Here is a 9,609-nt window from a genome sequence, read left to right on the forward strand (position 1 = left end):
CGGGTGTTATATCCCCGTCGTTTCCTGACGAACGGAGCTTCGATCTTGTTGGTTGTTATATATTATAATGCACTTTACGCCCGGTCGGCGGGCTGCGTGTGTCGTCGCGCAGTCCGTCCGATTTCGTTTTCGAACGTATTTTCGTGTCGTCAATCATATGGCGACTTCCGCGCGTTCGATTCCCGTTGGTCGGACGTTTGTCGGATATCGGCTTCTTTCGAACCGAGAATAAGAGTACAAAAATCGAGTACACAAACAAAAATCCATACATAAACGATTACCCTGAACGGTGGATCACTTGGCTCGTGGGTCGATGAAGAACGCAGCTAATTGCGCGTCAACGTGTGAACTGCAGGACACATGAACATCGACATTTCGAACGCACATTGCGGTCCACGGATACAATTCCTGGACCACGCCTGGCTGAGGGTTGCTCACGTAAACCTAAGGCTGCTTGTATAGTATAAGCCCTATACTGCTGTATAGCGCTATATTTTATTACGTCATAACTTATAACGTCATATAGTATTGCGTAATAACGTATAACGTAATATAGTATTCCGCCATAACGTATAACGTCACAAAGTATAACGTCATACCGTACAACGTCATATAGTATTGCGTCATTACGACTGACGTCATATAACATTGCATCATAACGTACAACGCCACATAGCAATACGTCATAACGTATAACATCACATAGTAAGTCGTCATCATGTATAACGTCACATAGTAATTAGTCATAAGGTATAGCGCTGTGTTGTATTACGTCATAACGTATGACGTCATATAGTAATAGGTCATAACTTATAACATCACATAGTAATTCGTCATAACGTATAACGTCACATAGTAATTCGTCATAACGTATGGCGCTGTGTTGTATTGCGACCCAAAGTATGACGTCACATAGAATTACGGTATAACGTGCAACGTCTCACAGTATTACGTCATAACGTATAACGTCATACTGTATTGCGTCATCACGTATAACGTTATATGGTATTGCGTAATAACGTACGACGTCATAGAATATTGCGTCAGAACGGATGACGTCATAAAGAATTACGTCAAGACGTATAACGTTATATAGAATTACGGTACAACGTATGACGGCATATAGTATTGCGCCATGGCGTATAACGTTATAAAGTATAACGTCATAACGTATAACGTCACATAGTAATACGTCATAACGAATAACGTCATATAGAATAACGGTTTAACTTATACCGTCACATAGTTATACGTCATAACGGATAACGTCATATAGTATTGCGTCATAACGTATAACGTCATATAGTATTGCGTCATGACGTTCAACGTTATATGTTATTGTGTTATACCGTATAACGTCACATAGTAATGCGTCGTAACGTATAGCGCTATATTATATAGCGTCATAACGTATGACGTCACATAGTACTACGTCATAACGTATAATGTCATGTAGTATTAAGGTATAACGTATCACGTCACATAGTATTACGTGATAACGTATGACGTCATATAGTATTGCGTCATAACTCATAGCGTCACATAGTACTACGCCACAACGGATGACGTCATACAGAATTACGTCATAACGCACAACGTCACATAGTAATAAGTCATAACGAATAATGTCATGTAGTATTAAGGTATAACGTATGACGTCACATACTAACACGTCATGACGTATAACGTTATATATTATTCTTCATGACGTACAACGTTATATGTTATTGTGTAATAACGTATAACGTCACATAGTACTACGTCATAACGGATGACGTCATATAGAATTACGGTTTAACGTATACCGTCACATAGTTATGCGTCTTAACGTATAGCGCTATATTGTATTACGTCATAACTTATAACGTCATATAGTATTGCGTCATGACGTACAACGTCATATGTTATTGTGTAATAACGTATGACGTCACATAGTAATACGACATAACGTATAGCGGTATATTGTATAGCGTCATAACGTATGTCGTCACATAGTACCACGTCATAACGTATAATGTCATGTAGTATTGCGTCATGACGTATAACGATATATGGTATTGCGTAGTAACGTATAACGTCATATAATATTGCAGTAGCACGGATGACGTCATAAAGAATTACGTCTTGACGTATAACGTCATATAGCATTACGGTACAACGTATAGCGTCATATAGAATTACGGTACAACGTATAACGTCATATAGTATTGCGCCATGACGTATAACGTCATATAGTATTACGTCATAACGTATAACGTCATATAGAATTACGTCATAACGTACAACGTTTCAGAGTACTACGTCATAACGTATAACGTCATATGTAACTACGTCATAACGTACAACGTCACATAGTAATACGTCATGACGTATAATGCCATGTAGTATTAAGGTATATCGTATAACGTCACATAGTAATACATCATGACGTATAACGTTATATTGTGTGACGCCATAACGTATAACGTCATATAGAATTACGGTTTAACGTATAACTTCACATAGTAATACGTCATAACGAAGAATGTCATGTAGTATAGCGTCATAACGTATAACGTTATATGGTATAACGTTATATGGTATAACGTAATAATGTTGAACGTTGTACAGTATTAAGGTATAACGTATAACGTCATATAGTATTACTTCGTAACGGATGACGTCATATAGTATTACGTCATGACGTATAACGTTATATTGTGTGACGCCATAACGTATAACGTCATATAGAATTACGGTTTAACGTATAACTTCACATAGTAATACGTCATAACGAAGAATGTCATGTAGTATAGCGTCATAACGTATAACGTTATATGGTATAACGTTATATGGTATAACGTAATAATGTTGAACGTTGTACAGTATTAAGGTATAACGTATAACGTCATATAGTATTACTTCGTAACGGATGACGTCATATAGTATTACGTCATGACGTATAACGTCATATAAAATAACGTTATAACGTATAACGTCACATAGTAATACGTCATAACGTATAACGTCATATAGAATTACGTCATAACGTACAACGTTTCAGAGTATTACGTCATAACGTATAACGTCATATGTAACTACGTCATAACGTACAACGTCACATAGTAATACGTCATAACGTACAATGCCATGTAGTATTAAGGTATAACGTATAATGTCACATAGTAATACGTCATGACGTATAACGTTATATTGTGTGACGTCAGAACGAAGAACGTCATATAGAATTACGGTTTAACGTATACCGTCACATAGTTCTACGTCATACCGTATGGCACTATGTTGTATTGAGTTATAACGTATAACGTCATATAATATTGCGTCATAACGTATAACGTCACATAGTACTACGTCAGAACGGATGACGTCATATAGAATTTCGGCAAGACGTACAACGTCATATAGAATTACGTCATAACGTATAACGTCCATTAGTAATCCGCCATGACGTATAACGTAATAATGTATAACGTCATAACACATAACGTCATATAGAGTTACGGTTTAACGTATACTGTCATATAGTAATACGTCATAACGTATAGCGCTATATTGTATTGCGTCATTACGTATAACGTCATATAGAATTACGCGATGACGTATAACGTCATATAGAATTACGTCTTAACATATAACGTCATATAGTATTGCGCCATGACGTATAACGTTATAAAGTATAACGTCATAACGTATAACGTCATATAGTATCCCGCCATGACTTATAACGTTATAAAGTATAACGTCATGACGCATAACGTCATATAGTATCCCGCCATGACTTATAACGTTACAAAGTATAACGTCATGACGCATAACGTCATATCGAGTTACGGTTTAACGTAAACCGTCACATAGTATTCCGTCATAACGTATAACGTCACATAGTTCTACGTCAGAACGGATGACGTCATATAGAATTACGCCATGACGTATAGCGTCATATTGTATTACGGTTAAACGTATATCGTCACATAGTTATACGTCGTAACGCATAACGTCATATAGTATTGCGTCATTAAGAAAGACGTCATATAATATTGCGTCATAATGTATAACGTCACAGAGTAATACGTTATAACGTATAACGTCATATGGAATTACGGTACAACGTATAACGTCATATAGTATTACGCCATGACGTATAAAGTTATTTGGTATTGCGTAATATCGTATAACATCACATAGTACTACGCCACAACGGATGACGTCATATAGAATTACGTCATGACGTACAACGTCAAATAGAATTACGTCATAACGCAGAACGTAACATAGTAGTACGTCATAACGTATAACGTCACATAGTACTACGTCAGAACGGATGACGTCATATATAACTACGCCATGACGTATAACGTCATATTGTATTACGGTTAAACGTTTAACCTCACATAGTTATACGTCATAACGTATAACGTCATATAGCATTGCGCCATGACGTATAACAACATATAGTATTGCGTAATAACGTACAACGTCATACAGTATTCCGCCATGACGTATAACGTTATAAAGTATAACGCCATAACGCATAACGTCTTATAGAGTAGCGGTTTAACGTATACCGTCACATAGTATTCCGTCACAACGTATAACGTCACATAGTTCTACGTCAGAACGGATGACGTCATATCAAATTACGCCATAACGTATAACGTCATATTATATTACGTCATAACGTATAACGTCATATAGTATTGCGCCATGACGTATAACGTTATAAAGTATAACGTCATAACGTATGACGTCACATGGTGATACGTCATAACGGATGACGTCATGTGGAATTACGCCATGGCGTATAACGTCATATTGAATTACTTCATAACGTATAACGTCATATAGTTTTGCGCCATGACGTATAACGTTATAAAGTATAACGTCATAACGTATAGCGTCATATAGTATTGCGTCATTACGAATGACGTCATATAATATTGCGTCATAAAGTATAACGTCACATAGTAATACGTCATGACGTATAACGTTATATTGTGTGACGTCATAACGTATAACGTCATATAGAATTACGTCTTAACATATAACGTCATATAGTATTGCGGCATGACGTATAACGTTATAAAGTATAACGTCATAACGTAGAACGTCATATAGTATTGCGTCATTCCGAATGACGTCATATAAGATTGCGTCATAACGTATAATGTCACATAGTACGACGTCAGAACGGATGACGTCATAGAGAATTACGCCAAGACGTATAACGTCCTATAGAATTACGTCATAACGTATAACGTCATATAGTATCCCGCCATGACGTATAACGTCATATAGAACTACGGTTTAACGTATTCCGTCACATAGTTGTACGTCATAACGTATAACGTCACATAGTACTACGTCATGACGGTTGACGTCATATAGAATTACGTCATAACGTATAACGTCATATAGTATTCCGTCATAACGTATAACGTCATATAGTATTCCGTCATAACGTATAACGTCACATAGTTCTACGTCAGAACGGATGACGCCATATAGAATTACGCCATGACGTATAACGTCATATTGTATTACGGTTAAGCTTATTACGTCACATAGTTATACGTCATAACGTATGACGTCACATAGCATTGCGCCATGACGTATCACGTCATATAGTATTGCGTAATAACGTATAACGTCATACAGTATTCCGCCATGACGTATAACGTTATAAAGTATAACGTCATAACGCATAACGTCATATAGAGTTCCGGCTTAACGTATACCGTCACATAGTATTCCGTCATAACGTATAACGTCACATAGTTCTACGTCAGAACGGATGACGACATATAGAATTACGCCAAGACGCATAACGTCATATAGAATTACGTTATAACGTATAACGTCATATAGTATCCCGTCATGACGTATAACGTTATAAAGTATAACGTCATAACGCATAACGTCATACAGAGTTACGGTTTAACGTATACCGTCACATACTATTACGTCATAACGTATAACGTCACATAGTTCTACGTCAGAACGGATGACGTCATATAGTGTTGCGTCATTACGACTGACGTCATATAATATTGCGTCATAACGTATAACGTCACATAGTAAGACGTCAGAACGGATGACGTCATATAGAATTTCGGCAAGACGTATAACGTCATAAAGAATTACGTCATAAAGTATAACGTCACATAGTAAGACGTCATAACGTATAACGTCACATAGTAATACGTGATAACGTAGAACGTAACATAGTAATACGTTATAACGTATAATGTCATATAGTATTAAGGTATAACGTGTAACGTCACATAGAAAGACGTCATAACGTATAACGTCACATAGTACTACGACATAACGTGTAACGTCATATAGTTTTGCGTCATTACGACTGACGTCGTATAATATTGCGTCATAACTTATAACGTCACATAGTAAGACGTCATAACGTATAACGTCATATAGAATTACGTCTTAACGTATAACGTCATATTGAATTACTTCATAACGTATAACGTCATATAGTATTGCGCCATGACGCATAACGTTATAAAGTATAACGTCATAACGTAGAACGTCATATAGTATTGCGTCATTCCGAATGACGTCATATAATATTGCGTCATAACGTAGAATGTCATGTAGTATTGCGTCATGACGTATAAGGTTATATAGATTTACGTCATAACGTATCACGTTATATGGTATAACGTTATATTTTATAACGTAATAATGTTGAACGTTGTACAGTATTATGGTATAACGTATAATGTCACATAGTATTACTTCGTAACGGATGATGTCGTATACTATTACGTCATGACGTATAACGTCATATAGAATTACGTCATAACGTATAACATCATATAGTATCCCGCCAAAACGTATAACGTTATAATGTATAACGTCATAACGTATAACGTCATATACTTTTGCGTTATTACGATTGACGTCATATAATATTGCGTCATAACGAATAACGTCACATAGTAAGACGTCATAACGTATAACGTCATATAGAATTACGGTTTAACGTATGACGTCACATAGTAATACGTCATGTCGTATAACGTTATATTGTGTGACGTCATAACGTATAACGATATTAAGTATGACGTCATAGCGTATAACGTCATCTAGTATTCCGCCATGACGTATAACGTTATAAAGTATAACGTCATAACGCATAAGGTCATATAGAGTAACGGTTTAACGTATACCGTCACATAGTATTCCGTCATAACGTATAACGTCACATAGTTCTACGTCAGAACGGATGACATCATATCGAATTACGCCATAACGTATAACGTCATATTGAATTACTTCATAGAGTATAATGTCATATAGTATTGCGCCATGACGTATAACGTTATAAAGTATAACGTCATAACTTATCACGTCACATAGTGATACGTCATAACGGATGACGTCATATAGAATTACGTCATTACGTATAACTTCATATAGAATTACGTCATAACGTACAACGTCACATAGTAATACGTCATAACGTATAATGTCATGTAGTATTAAGGTATAACGTATAACGTCACATAGTAATTCGTCATGACGTACAACGTTATATGTTATTGTGTTATAACGTATAACATCACAAAGTAATACGTCATAACGTATAGCGCTATATTGTATTGAGTCATAACGTATAACGTCACATAGTATTACTTCGTAACTTATGACGTCATATAGAATTACGTCATGACATATAACGTCATACAGAATGACGTCATAACGCACTACGTCACATAGTAATACGTCATAACGTATAGCGCTATATTGTATTGCTGCAGAAAGGATGACGTCATAAAGAATTACGTCATGACGTACAACGTTTCAGAGTATTACGTCATAACGTATAACGTTATATATAATTACATCAGAACGTATAACATCACATAGTAATACATCATAACGTAGAATGTCATGTAGTATTGCGTCATGACGTATAATGTTATATGGAGTTACGTCATAACGTATAACGTCATATAGAATTACGTCTTAACGTATAACGTCATATTGAATTACTTCATAACGTATAACGTCATATAGTATTGCGCCATGACGTATAACGTTATAAAGTATAACGACATAAAGTATAACGTCATATGGTATTGCGTCATGACGAAGAACGTTATATGGTATTGCGTAATAACGCATAACATCACATAGTATTACGTCATGACGAAGAACGTTATATGGTATTGCGTAATAACGTATAACATCACATAGTATTACGTCATAATATAGCGCTGTGTTTTATTACGTCATAACGTATGACGTCACATAGAACTACTGTATAACGTGCAACGTCTCACAGTATTACGTCATAACGTATAGCGTCATATATAATTACGTCATAACGTATAACATCACATAGTAATACGTATAACGTATAATGTCATGTAGTATTGCGTCATGACGTATAACGTTATATAGAGTTACGTCATAACGTGTAACGTTATATGGTATAACGTAATAATGTTTAACGTTGTACAGTGTTAAGGTATAACGTATAACGTCACATAGCAATACGCCATGACGTATAACGTCATATAGCATTACGTCATAACGTACAACGTTATATAGTATTGCGCCGTGACGTATAACGTTATAAAGTATAACGCTATAACGGATGACGTCATATAGTTTTGTGTTACAAAACGTATAACGTAATAAATATAGCGCCAACATGTACAACGTAACATAGTACTACGTCATCACGTATAATGTCATGTAGTATTAAGGTATAACGTATATCGACACATAGTAATACGTCATAACGGGTGACGTCATATAGAATTTCGTCATGACGCATAACGGCATATAGAATTACGTCATAACGTACAACGTCACATAGTAATACGTCGTAACGTATAATGTTATATTGTGTGACGTCAAAACGTATAACGTCATATATTATTCCGTCATAACGTATGACGTCATATAGAATTGCGTCATGACGTATAACGTTATATGGTTTTGCGTAATAACGTATAACGTCATATAGTAATCCGCCATGATGTGTAACGTTATAATGTATAACGTCATAACGCATAACGTCATATAGAGTTGCGGTTTAACGTATACCGTCACATAGTTATACGTCATAACGTACAGCGCTATATTGTATTACGTCATAACGTATAACGTCATATGGTATTGCGTCATGACGTGTAACGTTACATGTTATTGTGCAATAAGGTATAACGTCAAATAGTAACACGTCATAACTTATAGCGCTATATTTTATTGCGTCATGATGTACAACGTTACATGTTATTTTGTAATAACGTATAACGTCACAAAGCAATACGTCATAACGTATAACGTTATAAAGTTTAGCGTGATAACGTATAACGTCACATAGTACTACGTCACAGCGGATGACGTCATATAGTATTGCGCCATAACGTATAACGTCACATAGTATTACGTCATAACGTATAACGTTACATAGTAATGCGTCATATCGTATAGCGCTATATTGTATAGCGTCATAACGTATAACGTCACATAGTACTACGTTATAACGGATGGCGCCATATAGTACTACGTCATAACGGATGACGTCATATACAATTACGTCATAACGGATGACGTCATATACAATTACGTCAT

At 35.7% G+C, this 9,609-nt stretch overlaps 1 non-coding gene across 1 annotated transcript; it reads left to right on the forward strand.

Annotated features, from left to right (window-relative positions):
• Positions 1–278: 278 nt before the first annotated feature.
• On the forward strand, positions 279–433 carry LOC139997005 (5.8S ribosomal RNA). The gene has a single exon (XR_011802495.1). It is a non-coding gene; the product is annotated as a 5.8S ribosomal RNA (ribosomal RNA).
• Positions 434–9,609: the final 9,176 nt, after the last annotated feature.

This window comes from Bombus fervidus, unplaced genomic scaffold, assembly GCF_041682495.2.
Source record: "Bombus fervidus isolate BK054 unplaced genomic scaffold, iyBomFerv1 scaffold0025, whole genome shotgun sequence".
NCBI classification, from domain to species: domain Eukaryota; kingdom Metazoa; phylum Arthropoda; class Insecta; order Hymenoptera; family Apidae; genus Bombus; species Bombus fervidus.